At 50.3% G+C, this 23,173-nt stretch overlaps 1 long non-coding RNA gene across 1 annotated transcript; it reads left to right on the forward strand.

The window, feature by feature from the left end:
* The first annotated feature begins 11,626 nt into the window (after positions 1 to 11,626).
* Positions 11,627 to 20,016, forward strand: LOC120324859. Its single transcript, XR_005566527.1, has 4 exons — positions 11,627 to 11,792; positions 12,102 to 12,202; positions 15,284 to 15,625; positions 17,798 to 20,016. It is a non-coding gene; the product is annotated as an uncharacterized LOC120324859 (long non-coding RNA).
* The last annotated feature ends 3,157 nt before the right edge of the window (positions 20,017 to 23,173 follow it).

The raw sequence follows: 23,173 nt of genomic DNA on the forward strand, positions 1-23,173 counted from the left end.
GATAACTCCAAAATCATGGGTTTTTGTAAAAGAATAAATACTGCATTTTCTCTCTTTGCCTCTGAGCGTTAGAGTTGCCTTCAAATAGCTTTTTGTAGTTTTTCCCTGCAGTGAAGAAAACATGTTGCATTAGTATCACAATTTTTGGTTTTTCCCCCACACAAGAGGACTAGAAACTTGTCTTATGCAGATAACACTTTTCTCACCTAATCATCTGTCATCAGGTTCTGGAGCTTTAAGGAAAAACAGGACCAGTATAATGAGATCCACAACCCATCACAAACACTGGCAGTGCTACTTCAAATGGCTTCACTTCACTGATGTCAGCAAGGACTTTGTATACACAAATATGGAGATTGCAATCTTGATCCTGGAAACACTGGAACCTTGAAATGGTAAAACTGGGTGAGCCCTAAAATCCATTTATTCCCGGATCCTGTCTCTGATTATCTGATGCTTTCTCTGATGCCTTTGCCAGATGCTTTAGGGGAAGGTGCAAGAACCTTGCAGCTGGCAGATGTAACATAATCTGTTCAACACTTACCATCACTTTCTGGTTCCTATCTATTAGAGATGGGATTGGGACCAGGAATATAAATTTTAGCATCTTTTCCGAAAGCGTTGTTAGTGATCATTGTTATGCTTTTTTGTTTCTTCTCATCCACATCATTGTCCAATCTTTTTAGAAAATTGTTTGCTTAATTCTTGGCTTCCGCAGCTTCTTGTGTTTGGGACAGCTTAATCCAATTACAGATGAGTGAAAGAGATTAGTTACTTTGATGAAGTTTGGACCAGTCACTTCTTCATCTGATTGAATATCTATCTGTTCACCCTTGTGTGTCCAAGGACAGCAGCAAGTCTTTCTCTCTGTGAGTATTTTCATCAGGATGTCTTGTGGTTGCAAGAATACATGATGCTAGGGATTTGTGCCAGTGAGTCTCCCATGTACTTCATCTGCTTGCTTTTACAGACCCTGCTTCTCCCCAGTGTTTTTCTCTCCCTACACATGTTACCTGACAGCTGAGTGTTACCTGAGCACTCAGGTTGAACTGAGACAGTCTCTGGTCTGTTTCCTGCTGTGACGTTTTGCATCAACATCTGCTCCTCTTTAGACTATAAGGTCTGTGGCAAGAATGAGCTTCTGTGTAAGTATGTTTGTGTCTGCAAATCATGATTTCCACTGGAACCTGTCTGTTCTGCTGTAGTGCATACAATGATTAGCAATAATTCCTAATTAAACACCTAAATGAACCCTGCTCTGCCGTTCACAGGGTTGAGTTGAGAGCTCTTTCTTTGTGACCTTGGGCCCAGGCTTCGTGGTGAGGCTCATCCCTGCAGCACAACAAGGCCAGTGGCTTGAAAGGAATGCAGCACTCCTGATTCTCCATGGGAAAGCAGAAGGCACACTATTCTCTCTAGAAACAATCCTGTCTCTGGTCTCCCTCCTTTGCCCTTATCTCCAAGGAGATTTGTAGGCAAATAGGATCAAAGGCTCAGAGATTCGAGATAGACTGCCTGAATATTCACTGGCAGGCAGGGATAGGTGGTGCACTTCAAGCAACCCATCCTCAGCTCACAAGTGAGCAAGGAGGAAGGATAGAGGCAGGGGATCAAGCCCTGACCCTTCTCTGACAGTCACTATTTTTTCTTACACTTGGGAGGCACTTGCTGCAATTTCTGGAACCAATACCTCCCCTCTGAATGGAAAATCCAGCTGGAGATGTGCCTGTGATATCTGACACTTACAATTCACGGTATGTTGGTTGCTTCTGCAAATTGGATTGGGAGCACAAACATCCCCTCATGACTTGCCAGCCACGTGTGGAGTTCAGTAGTCACACTGTGTGTGGGCTCCTTGGAGAGGAGAAAACTTTCCAAGCAGCAATGGACTGCGATGAGGGTGAGAAGTGGGTGCAAGTAGGGGTGATGACTCCCCAGTTTGGATCTGAGCAAAGAGGCAGGTGAGGTTTGATAACTTGCATATTTGCTCAGACGCAGGAGCTGGTGGGGATTTGTAGGTGAGGAGCTGAGCAGCTGGCAAAGGAGATGATCTAATGGAAGGAGGAAGGAAGATTTTGTCTCGGCTTGTGTGTGGCTTTTTTGGCTTACTGTTTTTGGCAGTCTGCCCCCAGGGACTGGAACTGCAGAGTTCAGCCTGGGCTTCCTCCTGGAGAATAGCTTGTGGCTTTGATCAACCACAGCTATGTTCCTCCATCCCTGCCTGCTCCCTGAGCATGGAGTTTGGCTATTCAGACAAGTGGCAGCTCGCCACAGGCCCTGCTGCTGTGACAGCCCTGCCAGAGCCAGGACTTGCTCTCCGGGCAAAGAGAAAGATGCTGGTAGGCCCAATTGCCTCTGTTGTGTGATGGGTTTTCAGCTTCAGTATATCAACTCTGCTGCCCAGACCACCCTTCAAGTCCCCATGTAGCAGGAAAGGGCCAAAGGAGCCTTGGAGACAGCAGTGTCCTGGCTCTCAAGGGAGACCAGGCAAGTTTGTAGGGGAAGGGCAGAGATGGAAATGACCAAGGCAGTCGGAGGGGACCATGCTGCATCTGCCAGCCTCTGTCTTCTATGCCTAGCCTACTGAATGGAGCAGAAGGCTCCTCCTGTGTGTTTGTCATGTCCTGGCAAATTATCTGTGTGTAGTCACTCCTTCCTCAACAGCTGGGGTGTACAGCAATAAAATCTGTCTTCATTTCAGACAGTGCTGTTTTCAGGTTCATCTATTCCCTGCTCTAGCTGGTGATCCCTGGAGAAGAAGGATATTGTAATTATGGGAGAGTAATATTCAGGCTGCCCTTCACACCCACCACATACAGTATGCCATGGGTTAGCTGATCTCAGGAATGCACGTTGAAAACCAGCCCCAGGTTGTCTTCTTTGGGCTGCAGCGCCCATCACTGTGATACTTGGACACCACTCAGATTGTTGAAGGCATGAAATCTCAAAGCTTAGAGTTCTTACTGGCCTCTGGATGGGCCCACTGGCCCAGCCTGCATCCAGACACAAAACCCTGTCTATCCTCTGATTTGCAGACAGGATGTTTTTTCCCAGTAGTTTGAAGGTAGACTCAGGTCTGGCAGTCTGCACAGCCTACTAAAAAACAGTCTTATAAAATGTGATCTAGGAAGCAAAACTCAGCACCACAAGAGAAAGAGGAGGAAACCGCCAATTAGGAACAGCTCCGGAGGGGATGCTTTCTTAGGAGCCAGGAGGCACTCTACCAACAGGGCTTTTGGAGCAGGATGGGGCTGGCTGGGGAGGGCAGAGCCAGGGGTACCTGACTTGCACAGAGCCTTTCTGCACTCAGGAGGGCTGGTCCTGCAGCCCAGCAGCTGCTGCGCCTGAAGCAAAGCAGCAAGAGATTGCATCCTGGCTGGGCGAGGACTAGCACCCAGGAGTAGGGAGGAAGAGCAGGAGGAGCACCGGAAGGTACAGCCCTCCTTAGCCTATGGCAACCAGCTGGCAATGAGGAATTCCTTCCTCCAGAAAGCAGCTTTACCACAGAGTAGCTGGGAGTAGCTTTCAAAGCTCTCCTGATAGCCAAGTTTCCCACACAATGGCAAATGTGTGCCTGACGGCAGGGCAGCTGCAGGCAGGCAGAGGTTCTGTGGCCCTGCAGAGAGCAGAGAGGTCCTCTTGTGCAAAACTAACCCACAGCTGGTGTCCAGCTCCAGAGGTGGCCTCTTACACCATCAGATGTAGGTTGGTAGAGAAAAAAGACACAAGGTCTGAGCTTTGTAGTCACTGCATCCTTCCTACAGTTTGGTAAATGCCAGGGGATTATTGTTTAGGTCTTGGCCTGTTGGGCTGTTGCAGCTGACTGGGAGTCAAGATTATCGTTGGTGGTATCCGAGTGTGGTTGGTGGTGGGGGCACACTCCTGATAAGGAGTGTTGAGACACTGAGGACTGAACGACCAGGATGTGTCTTGTTGACCATGTGATTTCTCCTGGAGACGAGTGGGTGTGCAGTGTGGCTTTTATTTGCTCCAGTCTATCTTGTTTCTCAGTTTTCCTGGAGATGACAGCTTCTTACCAGCTTAGGCAATGGGGTCTGCGGGGACATTGAGGTAAAATACTTGCTTAGGGTCACTGGGTGCTGCCTACAGGAACTGTCCATGGCCTGTGAGGAGAAGGGCCTCCAGTGGGCAGCCTAAAGCGCCTGAAATCCCATCTGCTTTTTGGGGTGCCGGTGGAAACTTTGTAGGAGATTTAGGTCCTACTCTATTTTCAGCAATGAGGTGACTCATCAGCTGGCTTCCCTGACAGTTTTTAGTATCGCCTGTGGTCACCATTTACTACCCTGTAGGGTTTCAGTGCTTTGCTTCAGCTCTTTAACAACTGGATCTGTGCTTTGGGAGTGGCTCAGCTGTCCTCACCAATCCCCCTGAGTGAAAGGACATATAAGCAGTGCTTCACGTCAGATCTGCCAGGCACAGGTCACTGCAGTGGCCACCCAGAGCACCATGGGCAGTGTGACACAAAGTATTTTGAAGATGCTGTAAGTGAGACCTGCTTAAATATTTGCTTTGATTGAAGCAGAGACTGAGATCTGAGACTGGGACACTCAGTCTTTAGTGTCCCAGACATTTTCCCCATCCTGAAAGTTTCTGTGTGGAGGTGCTTTCCCTCTTCCCAAGGAGCTATTTCATGTTGTGTAAGGATTCAGTGCTCATTAGGTGAGTGATTTGAGTACAGGCCTCATCCTGTCAGAGGAATCACAGCAGTGTAATGAATCAGTCTCTCTGGTCCATTTGATGCAGACTATGAATCTGGGTCTCCCACATCCTTCTTGCAAACCTAACCTTGACTCTTTTTCTGGTCTGTCAGTCCTGATAAATTTCCACAAAGAGGTTAATTTCCAGTAAATTTTTTTCAATTAAAAAACTAACAACAAAATTTGCTGAGAAATGTCAGATAAGATCTAGTCCAGACATGTCAGCCTTTTGCCCAGGAAAGAATTTGTACCAGAAATTATCTTGCACTGATGAATCTCATAGATGTGTTGCAGAGTTGCCAATAAATGTTCTGCCTACTAGCACAAGCAAGTGAAAAAAGGAAACCAAAAGGGAGCTTTAGTTTGACACACCAGGTAACAGAAATCAGGCTGTGTAATATTTTCTGCCTGACTACCCTTACCTAATATGAGCAGCATGGTGAAAAGGGAAGCAAGAAGCGGGTAGAAGTTAGAAAGATATCTTCTGAGTCATTGTGGAGTGAACAGGAAGTCCTGATGATTCAAGATTTGGCACTTTCCCTTGCTGAACCCAATGGCACATCCTAGTGCCAGGAGAAACTAGGCTGTAGGAAGTGCAATCTTTTGGCTGAGATAACAGACCTGTGATTTTCCTCTTCATCGATAGGGAGTCCACTGATATTTTTCATGAGAAAGTAAAGCTCTGTTTATAGTATCAGGACTGAGACTGTGCGTGGAAGTCCTCAGCATCTCACTTTCCAAAATGCTGTGAAAGCTCTCCTCATTTCAAACCCATCTTCCTCAGTGACAGTGTGCACATACATCAACTTGTTAGTCTATTTGAGGAGCTAGTTATCTTACTCATTAGAACAAGTTATGTTTATTCTTTTTGATATGTTACTTATAGCATTTATTTCATTTATTTTTCTCTATCTTTGAAGTGCTGAGATGCACAGCCACTCTTATTGACTCTTTGTGGGCAGCGCTGTTGTTAGGTGTGTGTATATTTTGCTCCAGATATCTGTGCTCTTCTAACTTCCTTTTGGAAAGCAGCATTAGTGGGAGAAAGGTTCCTGTGGGCCCTGGTCTGCTTTATGGATGCTGTGGACCAGCATGGGATGTGATGATGTTAATTAATAATGGCAACCATTATTCTTTCTCTGCTGGTCATTTTCGGAGCAGTGCTCTGCTATTGTGCTTCTCCAGCTGTCTCTCCTCCTCTCTCTTTCTTCTCTGCCCATTCTTTGGCATGTGCCTGTATGTCTCACTTGCCCACTGTCCAGGTACCTTTGGGGAAGCACAGCTGTGTCTACATCTAAAATCCTGCTGTGAATTGTGGAAAGTATCCCAGCAGTGATGAAAACTTTACATTTCATAGCCAACCCAACAAAAAGGAAGGGCTGTGCATGGATGACTAATTTGATTTCCCTTTGCCTATAGCAGAATCTGCTAAAGGATTTGCAGTTGGTTTCCCCTTTAGCCAGGGTGTCTTGCTGTGGACCTGTTGAAATTGCATACGTGGCAGCAGTCACAGTTGTTGCACTGGTGAGCTAAAGAGGGCACTTGAAGCTTTTGAGCAGCAAAGGTAGACTCCTGAGAAAGAATTAACATATGGAAACCATGAAGACCATCCCCAGCCTGCTGGCTGTTGTGGGCCTCATCCCCATTGCCTCTGCCAAGCCCAGCCATAGGAATGATGTCAGTGAGTCGCTCTGTGGGGTTCTGGAGAGCAGTGAAATGTGCCCAGTGAAGTCAGTGATGACATTTCCAGTCCTGGAGGGTTACACGACCATGAGTTGCCCCCACGCCTGTTCTATTGGATGCAGATCTGGAAGCAGAGCCCTTCAGCTCCTTGAATCCAACTCATTGTATCTGGGAACAGAGCCAAGGGGGAATGGAGGAGACTTCAACTGGTGTCAATCGCAGCTGCATGTCTGCTTAGCAACACAGGTTTTTGTAAATACATTCTCCACGGCTCTGCAACCTCTGCTGATTTTTTTTGCTGAACGAAGAGGCCTATGTGGGAGCTGGGGCCACCCCTAGAACCACTGACCCATTGTGGACAAGAAAATTTTGGAAATGCTAAATCTATCAGGTACTGGGCACTACCAGCCATCTCCCAGGTGCTGCTCCTTATGACTGAACAGCAGTGGTTGCTCTGGGTCCTGCAGCAAGAAAGGCAACAAGCCTCTGCTCATCTTCCTAAGCAGCCGCCCAGTGTCTGGTGCACTCTGGCTGCATCTGCTGCAATGAGTAAATGTCAAATGGTGAAGACTTTAAGATCAGACAAAGCTTTGAGGAGAAAAAAACCTTACATTAGACACAATGTTACTGTAGGTTCAGTTTGGGTCAAAGACTTCCTCAATCCTTCTGAGATGTACCTGATGCCAGATCCGCATGGCATTGAGCTGGGCATGACCTGAGGACACTGTGTCTATGTTTTGAAGGGGCAACGTGTATGGATGAAGTCAGCCACACTTTTTGCTTTATCCCTAGGTGCCTCCACAGCCCCCGCTGGGTTAAGTGAGTGGAACAAAAGCTCTTCCAAATACTGATGCCAAATAACCAGAGCAGGACTCCAGAGCTCCCCTTCCAGCTCTAGGAGATGAATTGACCTAATGCATGAAGCAGGTTCCTGAGAAGCAGGACTGCTGAAATCATGTTGTAGCAGTGGGAGGGGTTGAGGTTAGGTGGCCAGGAAAGGGAACAAGGAGCCGGGATTCATAGACTGTAGCTCTATCCATAATGGAGAGTCTCTTTCTGATTGTGGCAGCAGAGAACTTGGGTCAGGACTTATCAGTATTATGGACAAGCCACCCATAAGCTTTGTTTGCCTTTGATTCCGGTCTAGGTTCATTCAACTTTTGTCTGAGGCCAGATCTGAACTCACTCCTTTCCTTTGAAATGGTTTTCTGTTATCAGTGAAAAGGAGAAAAAAAATGACTTAATCGCCTTGCTGAGTAAACAGTTCCCACTCCTTCCTCAGAAAACAAAAGCTGAAGATTCATTTTCCTCAGAACCCATGGAGGATGAATCAGAAAGCTGGGCTTTTTGTGTGTGTGGGCTGGGCTGGGCTGACAAGAACAAGTGAGCCAAACGGGGATGACAGAAATGGTGTCAGAAGCTGGTACCTCTGTGCACTGGGAAAGTGCTGGACGTGAACACGGCTGAGGAGGAGGGACATCTCCAACTCCGGGCCTCTGGATAGTTCAGCTGTTGAGTCAGATGGGTCTGGGGCTTTACAAAACAGTGAGGGGGCAAGGGTGAGCAAAAAGCCAAGAGCGTGCGTGTGCGAGAAAGATGTCTCGCTCCTGGCAGCGGGCCAAAGGAGTGGTTACTGCAGCCCTTGAGACACGCTTGCAAACACATATGCTGGCTTGCACACGTGTGCTCTTGCTCACACACACGTACCACTAACAGCATATGGAGGCTGCTCCCAGCGGCCAGCCCTGCTTCACACTGGTCCCTGTTAATGACCAACATCTGGCGAGGAAGCTGGGGTGGAGAAACAGCTGGGGCCAGTGAACCCTTTCCCTGGCGAGGGGTGAAGGGGAGGGCTGAGGGCTGGGCTGGGCTGGGCTCCACTTCTCTAAAAGCAGCCTGCAAACACTCACTCCTGCTTCCTCTGTGGAGAGCAGAGGTTGAGCAGCTCTCCGCTTTCATGTTTTGTGTGTTAAAGAGCCACTAAAAAACAACTGTGTGAAACCAAAGGTCTGTGGCTGCACCAGGCCATAATAGCCAGGGCAGGTTTTGCCAGCCCAGACTGCTTTTGCCAAGAGGTCTTAGCTTTGATGCAGAGTATGGGAGCACAGATATCCTCAATATATGTTGTTAGGAAGGATTCATTATACTGATAAAAGGATTTTTCAAAATTAATATGGGCTGTTAACAGATTTGGGTTTGTCTGACCTTCCCGTTGGCAAAACTGGAGAGGAAACAGCATCTATCTCATGGTCCTGCAGCAGCCCTCTCTGCAGAAAAACAGTGGCGTTTTGGCCCCCGGGGAGGATCATTCACTGGTGTGAACTGGTGGGTGATGCTGACCCTGCTAGAGGGTGTGTGGGTTTGCCCTGCTGCTGCCTGAGTTTGTCCTGCGCCTTGTGTGCTCCCCAAGGTCTGACGATAACTGAGGTGAAGTACAAAATGCACTGTTAGGGAAATATGGGGAAACTTTGCATTTTTTAAATTACAGCTGTTCTTCATCTGGGAGGACTCTGCTGCCAAGCTGGGTGGTTGCCCCGTCCCAGCTTCTTAACAGCTGCACCCCATCTCACCCTTGGAATTCATCTGCAGAGGCCCAAGGTGGCGATTGCTCACATCTTGCCCAGTCTGGAGAATCCCCATCCTCCCCAGTGGAGCTCTGGGCAGTGGAAAACCTCCCCAGTGTGTCAGCCTGCCTGAGCCTGGACTGTGGCTACCCTGAGACAGCTCTTAGGAAACATACCAAAGCCTTTCTGGGCTTCAGAGAGGTGATCTTATCCAACTCTGCTGTTATCATTGCCTCCTCCTTGGGAGTATAGGAGAGCTGTCAGAGGTGAGAAGAGAGAGATGGGGGGTATGGAACGGTAAAACAAAGGGAATAGATCTTTTACAAATAAAGAACAAATTTTTGTGGTTATCATCTCTGCCTGTCCAGCATGGGACTCCTGAGGAATGAGGCCTCGTTTCCTGTAGCTGAGCATGCCTGTGCTTCCCACTGGCTGCACATGCTGGAAGACACCCTGCCTGACATGCCACTGAGCTGAGGGTCGAGGGGGAGTGATGGGGCAGTCAGGGCTGGGAATGGTGCACCCTGGGGACACACTCCACAGAGTGTGGTGCTGGGCCTGGGGAATTGAGAGCCTTACCAGAATCCTTCCCCCTCTCATCATCTCCCCACCATTCGCCCTGCCTGTAAGGCACTGGCTGGCAAGGGCTGAAGTGAACATCAGAGTATCTTTTGCCCCAGCAATGTCCTCAAACCAGAGCTCTCCTCCAAGTGGGGTCAGTGAGGCCAGACTCTGCCCTGGATCTCTGGCTTCCAGGTTGAGTGTGAGACCACAGAGGAAGGCTGAGGTTAGAGTGTGGCCATGTATCTAATTACTCTCCCAGATGTGTGTAAGCATGGTACACCATCACCGGACATAGTCCACACGTCCCCACTTGCTCAACACTGAGTCACAACAGACTGGAAAAATACAGCCCACTCTGATGCTCCAATAGAGATGTAAGTACTCTCTAGTAATACATGAGTATTGTACGTGAGCAGCCAGTTGGGACAGTCGGTATCAGACGTTTCCAGCTTGAAGACTGGGATGTTTACTGTATGACTGCATTCAGTTCAACAGGGAATGACTCAGGGGAGACCTTTATGACATACTCAAGGCTGTTTTGGGATGATGCTCATCAAGTTCTGAGAACACCATCTTGACCTACCCCTTTCTTCAAGCCTGTCAGACAAGTGTTGGGCAATTAAAATTCTAAATCATAGGTATTGAGGAAACAAGGGAAATCCTGTTTTATCATGAGACATTTCTGCTAAGAGGGAAGGAATTCATCCTGGTGGATGTTTGGGAGGAAGCACTCATTGGAGTTGATCTGTCTGGGGCACCATGATGAGATAGTGAGTTGGTGATCAGGAAAAAGGCAATGCCTCGCCACCATCCTCCCTTCTCACTGGATAGTATCCTATGTGGTGGCATCTGGACACAAAGTCCTGCTGAGGGGAATCCACAGAGGACCAGCCAGCTCCTGTCTCAAAGGCTGGGAGGGGGCACTGGCTCCTCCCTCAGAGCTGGAAGAATAGCACATACAGAACACCTGGGCTGACAATTCCTCTCCCCCTGGGAGGCTCTGGATGCTGCCAGTGCTGCTAGCTGTGCATGGCTGGGTCACAGATGTGTTGCCGTCGGGCACACGCATAACATGCCCATGTCTTTGCTAGTGGGCTCTGGAGAGAGGCAAGAAACTGGATATTCCTGGGCTCCATGGCCTTTTCTTCAAAGGCCTATCTGTCAAAGGAATCAGTGCTGACCCAGCCATGGGATCAGCAGGAGCGTTCTTTAAACCTTTACATGTCACCCCTTTGCACTTGCAACTTAAGGCCTTAAGAGCGCTACAGCAAGGGGAAGATGGTCTGATCTCCTGTCTTGTTGGACTGGAAGGACTGGAGAGGCAGAGCCTCTACCTGGTGAAGGAATGGATTCCTGTCATAATCAACTGGTGGAAACCCATTCTGTAGCCCGCGGCATTTACACAGAGTAGTTAGGAGGCTGCAGGGTGTTGCTGAGGTATAGTAAGTACTGTGACTGAGGCTGCTGCATCACTGTTCTCTTCCCTTGGCCTTTCACAGGCAGAGGAGACAAGGCAAGAGTTCAGTGAAAGGGGAGGGAGCCAGGTGGACATCCTGACAAACCCTTGATGGCACTGAGCTGCCGTGCAGTTGGAGCAACGAGTAGTTTAGTGCTTCTCTGTGTCCCTTTGAGATGGACCATGGTAACCCTCTGGCTCTGCACCTCTGACCAGCTTGATCACAGGTGCCAATTGTTTGTCTTCAACCAGCATGTCCTACCAGATGCTGCTTTTTCCTTGCCACTGATTCTTGTCTCTCACTGTTTAGATCCATCCATTGCCAAAAGCAGGTCATAGAATAATAGAATGATAGATTCATGGAATGGTTCAGGTTGGAAGAGACCTTAAAGATCATCTAGTTCCAACCCCACTGCCATGGGCAGGGACAACTTGCTCAGAGCTTCATCCAACCTGGCCTTTGACACTTCCAGGGATGGGGATGCTGAGTCTATGTGAGCTGCATGAAACTCCAGTGCAGCTGAGCGCTTCAGTATAAGGTCTAGGGAAGACCTCCAGCTGGAAAGCACTGCAAGGCAGACCCACAGGGCAGTTTGGCATCTAAACTGCTGTTGAAACTAACTGACTTGTCTCTGAGGTGAAGCACTGGGGTATCTGGTCTGCTCAGATCTGCTGCTGGAGGACAAGACCAGCTAAGATTCTTTCAGAGAAATGGTGGAAGACAAAACAGTGTAGGAGAGAGTCCGAAGAGTTGGCACTCAAACTCAAAAACCTTATGTGAGAGCATAGCAAGAAACATCTTTCCAGGTCAGCTCCTGACCCTTCTGTGTAAGGGCTTTCTATGATTTGCCACGCTGCTTAAGTTGCTGACCAGTGGGTTGCTGTCTCAAAGGTGAATTTTACTGTAGTCTGAAACAATATGTGAAGTGGCCAGTGTAAAATTTCTCTCTTCCTCAGGATTGTGAGGAAGGACTTCATCTTGTGGGGCTGTGGTCACAGGTCTGAGGTTTTGCTGGCTGTATAAACCACCAGCAAGAATAAGCCCCCGAGTGAGATCCATCCTCTGTGGGATCCAGGGACTGACCTGACTGGTGTGTTTTGTCCACTGATACCCAGGTCTATCCTGAGCATCTGGACCCAGTGAGTGATAAGTGAGAGAAGAGGAGCCTCAGAAATGTGAGAGAGGAAAAAAAATGTGGAAGGAGGCACGGATTGAGGTGAACTGATAGCATCATTCCCCCTGCCCCCCCCCCCCCCCCCCCGGTTATTCCTTAGCAAAAGGGGGCATAAGCTTGCAATGCTGAAATGTCTTCCTCCCACCATGGTGTGTCAGGCTCAGAGCCAGGGGATGTGCTAGGATTGTTTCTAGCCTGAGAGCCTTGGCGTAAACGGTTGTCTGCATCATGGATGAGTGTCCAGGTGTGTGACTGGGTAGGAGTGAATCGGGCTGCTGGGTCAGAGCGGTTGGTTTCATGCTCTCTTCACTGGTTATTAGCTTATTGCAGAGTCAAGATGGTGTGTCAGGCTCTGGGAGCTTTGGTGAAAGCACTTGTGAGGGCAGGGGGCTGCATTTAACCCTGCAGGTGGCTAAATCATGCTGGGAGGCTGAAATCTGCGGAGACAGCCCTATTTCCCAACTCAAAAACCGACCGCGGTTTTCTGCCAGCGTGAAGGGGTCTGTGTCTGCACGGGGAGGAAGGAGGAGGAAACTGCACGATGCTATTCCTTACGTGTCTTAAGGAAAGGACGAGACAGGCAGAGGTTTCCCCCGCGTCTGTGATGCCGGCGCATTCCCCAGCTGCAGCCGAAGCCTGACGCCGGGCTGGCGAAGCTGCTCTGAGTCACAGAGTGTCTGCACGGTGCTCGGTCGGCTCATTCCCGAGGCACACAGCACAGCGAGCGGTGCTCCCGCACGCCTTCACCAGCGCTCGCACGGAAACTGTCCCTCCGGCCACCCACCTCTGAATCACGGGGTCCTGGCTTCGAGCAGGGGGGATTTCCCAGCACCCAGCGCACGGGTTTGCGTGCGGAGAAGCCTCCTTGCAGGCAGCTGGAAATTGTCTCCAAACACACATTTCTGGACAGCTCGGGGCTGAGAATGTCCCTGAGTGGGTGGAAGTTCCCTGAGGAACTTTGCTGTGTTTTGTGGGTTCCGTCCCTGCAGTGAGCACGGGGACAGAAGGCACTGGACTTGCTGCTCCCCCCGGTGAGGTGTCTTTTGCTCAGGTGTATCTTTACTTTTTCCTGAAGTTCAGGGTGTCTCAAAAGCCATCTCCCTCCACAGGGTGGACAAGCCCTGACACTGTTACCCTGCTGAGTGGGTGTGTGAAAATACCTTGGGTTACTGGGGCTGTGTGGGGCTGTAACACCCTGACACGGGCCACTGCAACCCCTTTGGTGGGGGTTTTCTCGTCTGGTTGCTCTTGGTGTGGGCTGCAGGATTAGCAAAGTGAGGGCATGAGGACTTTGCTTGCTGCCCTGTCCTCACCGTGGATGCTCCTTCCCCAGCCTCCTGCCCACTCCTTCCAGTGCTGGGCCCTCTTTCCCTGCATTTCCCAGGAGAGAAACTCCTTTTACATTTCCTGTGCTTTCGTGGGAGATGCCAGGGTTGCAGATGAGACATAGTGGCAGCAGGGACCTGTCTGACTGTGATGCTCTGGGCATTTGAGTGGAGGACGCCTACTGCACCCCCTGAGCTGCTTCTCACTCACTGCCCTTGGGAGGACAGAATATTTTAGCATCAGCCAGGCATGGATGCCAAACAAGCAGCCTGCAAAAAGGCAAATATTTTGGCTACTCCAACACATCTGTTTAGAAGCAGCTCAACCTCAATTTTAAACAAAATGGGAAAGAAAATACATTAATTCAAGCCATGCCCTTAGGAATACAACCCCTTGGCTGAGGCCCAGCAATGGCAGCCTCGTTGGGAGATCATGTGTCACACAGCCGAGACAATCACCCCGGCTCTGTTGCGAGCCCTAGTGCTGCTTTTGGGCAGGTTTCATGTTCCCTATGGAAGCTGAGGGAGGCTGTACATGGCTGCGTGAATTCATGGCACTCTTGCAAGAGTACATACTCTCGCAACATCACACCTCCCCAGTGTCCTCCCCACTTTCCTGCATAGCAGCCTCCCATGTCTTGGGAAGGACTCAATGTCAGGGGTTGGCTGCTCCTGTTCTTTTTCATCCTTTGTGGGAAGGATCCAACCCTGGGAGATCCTAAAACAGATCAGCTGTTTTCCCAGCAGCCCCTGGCTTCGTGTGTGGGACTTGGTTTATCAGATTGGGAACAGCTGATCCAAAGTCTTTTGACAAATCCGTGAAGATTCAGTGAAGCTTAGATGCTGCTTTCCTGATGGCCTCCTTTGGTTGACCCTAGACCTTGTTAATCTCTGATGCACCCAGAGGCAAGCCTGCAGAAACATCTTAAGATGGGAAACTGTTGTGTGGAGTGAAAAGGGGAGGTTCCTGAGCTTCTCATCTGCTTCTCTAGTGAGCTCTGCAACCCTTCCTGAGCTTGGTGGTCTTGCAGGTATCTGGGAGATTTAGGCTGATCTCACAGGTGAGAAATGCCTGAACTGTGGTGGTGGCATGGTGCACAACCCCACTAATACACCACTGTGAGCATGCTCACTGCTGTGTTACCCTATGCCCTGTGTGCCCCACACCACCAATGTCTTCCCTTCCTTAGAGTGGAGGCAGCACAACCTGCCCAGCTGCCCCAGTCTGGCATGCGGACTTCTGTGCAAAGGGCTGGAGGAAGGCCAGGCTCCCAGCTACTGAAGCAGGGGGCTCTCCACCCTCTCCCTCTGCCAGCAGAACAAAGCATGTGAGCTCAGGGATCACTGGGGCCTGGGAAACCCAATGTACAGAAATGAGGATAGGGAAGAAACCAACTGCCCGACAGCCCATGGGATGCCCCATACTGCAGCACTCAGCACTGGGTGAAGTGCCGAGGGACAGGAAGTGGCTTCTAAGCAGGGTTGCACCAAAGACCCACTGGATGCCGCTTAGGTGGTGATGCTTGGTGGTATCATTGGGTCTGTCTTAGTGTCATCTGGGATTGGCATTTCCATGGGCTCCCTGTCCATGCTGGAACTGGCCATGCTCTGACATGAAGAAAGGCAATAGTTAACTTCTGTGCCATAATTATTCTTACACAACCTCCTCCATAGTGTGCAGCCAGCCTCCACTATGTAATAAGTACTAATGTCATCTTGGGCAGAGGCGAGGGGGGCAGGGAGTGCCTCAGAGGAAACCCTTGGCTCGCGTCAATCAGTGCAACTTTTTATTTTACAGATCAGGCTGCAGAGCGCTTCCAAGTATGAACAAACCTAAATGAAGACAGCTGGCAGAGGCTCTTGTCATCTAATTCCTTCCAGATGTGCAGTCATATGCTGCAGTTTCTGACTAATGACATCCCTGAGGAAAGCCCTGGGGATGCTGCAGTGATGCGGTGGGCGAGGGGCATGCCAGGAACCTGTTGGTGGGCCGATAGCACTGACTCCCCAGAAGCTGCTGCTTGGAGACCCTGGGGAGGGACCCTCTGCTCTCCCTCTCTTCCCCTTGAGATCAGCAGGGCTCAGCAGGTGGCACGGGGCTGACTCTGCCATGCTTGGGCACCCAGGCAGCTCTCCACAGGTGGGTAAAGCTACTTAATCCAATAGCAGTGTCCTGCAGAGATACTTTATGGCCTGGAAGCCAGAAAACCACACTTAGTAGGGTTGTGCTGGAATAAATTAGTGATGTTTTCTGATAATGAATTGAGGTTGAAGCGTTTATGCTGCTTCCCACTTGGGAGCCCATTCAGATCTCCCTGCGTGATGCCTCTCTCTGCCAGAGAGATGTCTGAGAAATCAGTCTGGGGGGGAAGATTTGTAAATCCTGCTGTGTCCCCATGAAATATCTGCCCTGCGTGTCCCCATTTTATGTTCCTGCACAGCCTGGGTTGTATTAGAGCTGTGCACATTCTCCAACGGGTTTAGTTTCCTCATCCCCTGTGAGGGAGACCATGCTAGTTTTATCAGCTGGGGTATAGGAGACACTCTGGCTTGGAGATGGGTCAGGAACTGGGGAGGACCAGCCCTTCTGACTCCAGGAGGGAGATAATGTCTTCCCAGAGTATTGCCTCCTTCACAGTGTCTTTCAGAAACTGCAATCCGCCCGGGTTCCATCTTGATGCTTAGGAAGAGGAGTTATTTTGGGTCTTCCCGTGGTCCCTGTTCTCTCCCTCTTCCTCTCCACACCTTTGTAATTAACCTCTGAACCCTGGCTAATCCCAGGATTAGCATGTCATGGGCTATTGGTTAGGTCTCCCACCACCCCTTCTGTGTCCCAGCATCCCTGACAAACTTGCAGGGGGGTCCGGAAAGATAGGTTGCCTCTGAGGAGTGAGGAAGCTTGTAATGGATGTGCGATGTCAGGAGCCTGGCGGGTGGTGAGAGATAATCCGGGGGTCACCTGTGGCTGATAATGATCTCCTGAAGCCTGGGAGCAGGGTGGAGGGGCACAAAGAGCCTGAGGGGCTGTGGCAGCCACTTCAGCCTCCCTACCTTGGCCCCTTCTGCCAGGCAGAGTAGGATGCAGAGGAAAGGAGAATCCTGGTGGGCTTTCAGTCGAGGTGTAAATATCTCCTCTGCCTGCAGGTTAAGGCAAAGGATTGGCTTGTGACTTTTGGTGCAGCATCTCCTTCAGGACTTAGTTATGCATGTGCTTTCCCTCGGGAGGGTGTCCTTGGGCAAATGGAGAACTTGTTCATGGGGTTTATTCAATATCAGTGCTTGAGATGCACTCCAGATTGGTGGGTGAACTCTCTGCTCCCCTCTCAGCCTTCTTCTGCCTTACCTATGTCTCCCTGGGGGCACTTCACAGCTCCCAGATGACTGATTTTCCAGGAGAGCCTCAGAGAAATTCACGTTTAACCTAGCAGAGGCAGTGCAGTGACCTCTGTCACTCCACTTCTCCTTCAAGATGAAAACTCCCAGCCCTGATGAACCATGCAGCAATACACTCAATTTAGCCACGAGAACTGCTTTTTATGTCCAAGACATCCAGCTGTGTAATGGACCACACGGTGGAAATAACAGAAGTAGCAATGGACTCATGCTGGGGTTGGCCCAAAGAAAAACAGAGACTGCAAAGGAAAACCTCATAGATAGTGGTCAAGACATGAAGAAGGGACTAGGTGCCAGTTTCCCTCAGCTGAGGTGTTTGTGGCTTTCAGTGCCTCTTAAATCCCTAAATGCCTACGCCCTCTCCTTTTGGTGTAACTCGATGAGCTTCTCTAGGACACCCCTGGGGCCGGGGAGAAGGATGAGCCCAGACACTGGAGCAATTCCTTGCCACAGTGGTAAGGTGCTGGGAGCTGAGCCTGGTGGGTGCTGCCTGAAGGGGAACAAACTCCTGGGAAGGCACCTGGGTTTGCAGTGGTGTGGGATGCAGGTTTCCTTTCTCCCCGGGGCAGAGGAGCAGCACTTCCAGCTGCTTTCACTGTGCCACGAGGAGAGGAAGGGGGTGGGGAGCTGCTCTCCAGAGGCCTCCTGGGGTGCGAAGAAGTCGGCATGAGCTGGCAGTTTGTTTCCACCTCTCATTACGTGAAACTGGGACTGGGACTGAGCACTGGGAGCAGCAGGCATGCTCACAGAGGAAGTGGGCGATAATCTCACGTCCCTGCTGCACGGTATGCTGCGTGTGTACAGGATGTTTGGTTTCCTATCGATCCCGTCCAGAGGTAGTGGGGATGGGGAGTTGCAGAGACAGGCTTTGTGGTTTCTTTAATCTGATCATTTCCTTGTCTCTTTCTTCTATTTGCAGACAAGTGCGTGTGAGGCACCCGAAGTGATGAGTTGCTGCACTCTGCCTCAGCACTGTCTGTGTTTGCAGGGAGGTAGGGTGAGGGCTGTTTGCCTCAGGAGTGACTCAGGCTGATGAACCCAATTCCAGTCAGGCACAGGAGCACTTCTCTGAATGGTGCTGTTGACTCCTGGCTCCTTGTCTGGCGCTGCTGCTGGTGAGCTCTCTGCTGGATGAGCAGGATCAATGCATAGGGCAACATGTAATAACTGGACAGAGGAAAGTGGTTTCCAGCTCCAGTAACCACAGCATCACCTTATCTGGAATGTCCCAGCCAAACCCAATGACGACGGCCCAACTGCAGCCATGCTCTGAGGTGTGTCAGACTGTGCAACGGAGGCCCCAACCTCCCATAGCCCATGGCAGCGTTCCTTTCTCTGGTAGCACTTCTCCCTGTGGTGGCTTTGCCTCTTCTGACTCTGAGCTTCCCTCTCAGCTCCTTTCCCTTACCTGGGCCTCCCTCATTCCTGGAGCAGCACATCATCCTGCCTAAAGCTGCTCTTTTGCCACAGGGTCTTCACCTGCATGAAATGACCATTTTGTCCATGAGCTGCTAGTGAGGGAACGGGCAGGGTGAATCCACATGAGGACAGGACTGTGCCGAGGACTGATGCTAAAGGTACCGTCTCTAAACAGAGGCATACTGAATTGACGTTTTCTGCCTGCAGGATTTCACTGTGGGGTGGTGTACTCCAGGTGTGATGCAAAATGGAGCATCACATCATGCTTTGCTGAAATAACACATCTCCTGTGGGAGATGCAAACTCTGAGCGTCTGGAGGATGAAGGACTGCGTTATGAAGAGACTTGAGGGATGTGCTGGAGCACTCCTTCCCCTGTGACCTGGGGGACACCTGCCAGAGTGGGAAGGATAAATCAGTGGAGCCCTTCCCTCAAGTTGAGCAAGCTCACCTGAGCAGAAAGATGCCAGACAGCAGCCCAAGTCACAGATAGGTGAAGAGTAGTAACTAAGGCAGGAGAGCTGTGATATCCAGCGGTGAAGCAGGACAGCTGTGGAGAGAAGAGGCACCACACAGATGAAGAGGCTGGACTGGCAGCATTTCTGAGTCCATGGGACCTTATCCCCCGGAAGGGGCTGGCTGCTCCCTGCTTACATGGGTTTCAGTCATGCCCCAGCTCCCTGACTGGGGAATAGTCTAGAGGGAAATCCATGGGACTTTCCCATCTCCTCACCCTTCCTGGCAGTGGTAAAGGGAGTACTGGGGAGGGAAAGTTTAGGCGATACAGTTACAAAGTGCAAGTACCTCTGAGGACATCAGACCCTGCCCCATCTGATTGCTGTGATATCAAGGGGAGCCCCAGCTGTGCACTCTGAGCCTCTGAGCGATGCTTTATTTGTAAACACTTGTTAAGAAAACAAACGAAAAAAGAGGCTTTTGAGATTATCTTGGTCCTGCCACATCACCAGGTGCTGGAAGAGCTCTGGCTGCCCACGGTGCAGGACCTGGGTAAGCCTCAGGCATGCCACTGGGGAATCCCCGGCTGCAGAGAGGAAGAGACACCACCAGCTTCTGTGAAACACCTTCATTCATTCCTTGCTGATCCTGGCAAAAAGTGGCGAGGGGCTGGTTTTGATCAGAAGCAATCTGGCGCTGGACCTTGGTGCAGCTGGTAACTGCAACCTGCAGCCCTGAGCTGCGCTTGGCCCTGAGGAGGTTCTGTTGTGTTTGCATTTGAAAGAGCCTCTTGTGCTCCTGTGCTTGCAGTTGAACGGCTTCCAAGGCAGCTTCCTTTTCTCTCTTTTTGTCACCATTATTACTTTTTAATAAAGTTCCCTGATTAGATTCTGAAACTTCATGGTGAAGCGGCCTTGGCAATAATTTCCTCTCGTTGGCCACTCATAGTGGTTTCCAGGCCAGCTCAGTGCTGCTGCAAAGAAAGACACAGTGGGGTGAGAGGAAGCCCAGGGCACTGACTCTGTCCTGATGCCACAGTGCTCTTTGGGAGATACCAGATGGGCCACAACATGGTGGGGAGCAGTGGTGTAGGGGCTGAGTGTGGTGTGGGGAGTGCAGGTATGGGGTATCCACCCACGTTCATCTCCTTGACTTCGTTCTCCTCTGGTTCTTCTGTAGGGCTTTTTCTCCAGTCCTTAGAAAGTACTGTTTATCAATATTAACTATGTTAATAGTAACAACAATTAAAACATTGGCATTCGTATCAATGCGTAGTTTCTGGTGCTGTTTGCAGAACTGAGGACAGAAGGAACCAAAGTCTGCATAGAGAGATGACACTGCAGGTACCATCAGGTCTTCTCTTTTTACCACCTTCTCCATTTTTTTCCTCTCTTCAGAAACGAAAAAGCTTTTCCTGCTCTCCTTTATGTGCTGGGGCTGCTGAAGGACAGCATGTGGGGTTCCACAGAGAAGGCAGGTAGATTGTAGAAGCTCAGGCTGGGTTGCGCTTGAGTCCTGCCTTGGCAAAAAAACACAGTGACAAACATAGCTGATTTGGGGAGACACTTCCAGTATATCCTTGGGGGAATTCAGTCATTGCAGGAGGACAGGACAAGTTCAAGGTTCATTTGTCCAGAGTCCAAACTGAGTGGGGTGGAAGCAGTGGTGTGAGTGGATCAGAGAGGTAGAGAGGCATGAGCAGAAGAGGCTTTTGGTTCCTCACCAAGGAGCCTCAGCCAGCCTGACTCACCCAGAGCCACTGGCAGATAGAAAGGAGATCCTTGTTTAGGGTGAGCAACAGCCAGGGAACCAAAAGGACAGGCATGCCCCCAGCCACAGTGCCCTTTTGGGGCACACAGAACATGTCCTGCTGGTATTTCCCTTTGCAGAATGGTGAGACAGAGGCACAGACAGGAAGGAAACATGCCTTGATTGGAAGACGTCATGTATTACGGTCAGGTGCTGCAGTTGTGGTCTTCCCAGAGAGAGGGCCAGTGGTACTTGGAGGCACCACAGGGCTCTTGTGTTTATGGACTTTATTGATCAACAGGCTCTTTGCAAGCCTGCACTGCATTGAAGTTGCCCTGGCCACCTGTTCTCTACTGGCTGTTAATCCTCACTAATATGCTTGTCTAGAGCGTAAAGGTTCCTAGATGCTCCTGGTTACTAGGAGTCTCTGGGGAGGATGGAGATGCTTACATCATTATTCACCTCTTCTCTCTCTTCCTCTGCCTTCCCTATTGGGGTCCTTTGCTCTTTGGCTGTGTTTCCCTCACTGCAGCACCTCACCTCCCTGCTGGCCTGGGGGAAAGACCATTGAATGCTAGCATATGTTGCTTTGCTTGCCTTCATTTGCTCAGGCCCTTCTCTTCCAAGCTGATGTTCTGATGATAGCATATCTCTTCCTGCTTTTGTCTTACTCCCCTTTCCCCTTTATTGCATGTATTTCTCTCTCTCTCTCCATCCCTGTGACTGAAACCTGGCGGGAAATTCAGAGACATGCTCAGTCATTAAAATGACTGCCCCAAGAAAAGGCCAGAGCACAGCCTGAAGCAGTGGAGATGGGGATGGGCTCTCAGATGATCCCCATCATTTCCACATTAGCAGGGAATGAGATCACTTCCCTTGATAGCAACAGCCCCTGGCTGGCCCCAGTAAACTGGCAGCACTTGCCTACCTGAGTGGGAGATGGGATCTGCTGGATCAATCTCCTTGATGCTCCCACGCTACCTTTTGGGTTGGAAGATGACTGGCAACAAGTGTTTTGGGTAGTCCCTGTAAGAGGGGATAAATGGGAAGCAGAGCCTGGAGGTTCAGGGTAGATCCCTTGAGCTGGGCTCTGGAACCAGCATGCTGGTGTTAGATAGCAGTGTCTGGGTATGTGTGCGCATTGCTGGTGTGTTTGCATGTGTGTGTCTGTTGACACAGACGCAGTGGGATGTTGCTGAGGCCAACTTACATGTCCTCATCACGTGTGCTTTCCATGGGCAGAGGTTTTGTCTTTCCTTGCTGCTCCATCCTTCCCCGTCTCAGTGCTGTGTTCCCATTCAGAGCCTCATGACCAGCTCTGAGCCCCAGAATGACAAGACAGGAGGCAAGACAGGGAGCAATTTGCTGGAGCAAGTGCATGCTCTCAAGCAAGGGAGCACCATGGGCTTGCTGGTAGCTAGAAAAGGAAATAAGCACGCTGAGATTGTGGAATGAATGTTGCAGGGAAACCCAGAGAGGCTCTGATATGTCTCAGTTTTCAGTCTCAGGTGAATGAAGCACAGACTGAAATGCAAAGGGGTCACACTCCAGGCAGATAAAAGGGGTGATTCTGCAACCCTTGACACCAGCTGAACAATTAAGTGCAGGATATACGGAATATGTCTAGTGACCGAGAAGCAGTGTTAGCCAACTGCTTTATAAAGTGCCCCAGGTGGTGCTGTTTAGCCACTGGAGCCAGGATCTGCACGCTTTGACCACGGTCAAGTTCTCAGGGCTGAGTGTGTGGCTGTGGCAATGGTGGGTAGCTGGACATATGCAATCAGGAGAAACCTAATACAGAGCAAGGGGTACTGTGGGAGCAGAGGTGATGCTTTGCTGAAGCTGATGCTCTGACAGTGACCCTGCTACTATTTTCCACTGGGGCAGAGAGGCAGGACACCATGATAGATGAGACCTCATGTTTCTGTTTGTCAACAAGTAGGCTAGCAATCAGTGATGGGGTGTGGCATGGCAAGAGAATAGTTTGTGGTAGCTGGCTGGACCACTTCTTCCCTTTACCAAAATGAAGCTTCACTTCACTTTGGTGCAGCTCTGGTGGCATTTTTACTGCATGGAGTCTTTGGATCTGGATGTACAACAGCTCGGGGCAAGGCTGGGCTTTGATGTGCTGTTGTTTTGTTCCTGCAGCTTCCCTATGAGATGTCTTTCAGACAACATCCCAGCTTCCCCATGGAACAGTGCAGTTCCAAGACATCATTAGGTCTAGAGCAGATGTAAGGAGAAGCCACAGCTGTTCCCAGCAAAGACTGCCCTGTCTTGGGCTTGATGGGAGTGAGGTGATGCGAGCAACCTGTCCAGAGCAGGTCTTTGGGAGTTCCTGACTGGATAAGGCAGATCTGAGGAATGCCAGGAACAGGCAGTCTTCATAAGCCATCCTGCTCCCTTGTTCTCCAAACACATGGATGCTGGCCAAACCACATGAGGTTGGCTCGTCAATACTCTTGATGTAAAAGTGCCTTGTGGGTTCTGTTAGGAAATCTCCAGTGTCCCCCACATGGGATCTTGGGCAGCCTCAGCTCCCTCATTGACTTCAGCCTACCACCAACACACTTTGAGGGAAGCCAGACTAAAGTGCTAGCTGAGATGGCCCTTGGAAGTCACTGCCTCCCGAGCGGAAAGGAGCTTTATGAGCGTTACTGGAAGCTGCTGTG

Source organism: Pipra filicauda, unplaced genomic scaffold (genome assembly GCF_003945595.2).
Source record: "Pipra filicauda isolate LSUMZ 115617 unplaced genomic scaffold, ASM394559v2 scaffold72_size3293161_pilon, whole genome shotgun sequence".
NCBI lineage: Eukaryota > Metazoa > Chordata > Aves > Passeriformes > Pipridae > Pipra > Pipra filicauda.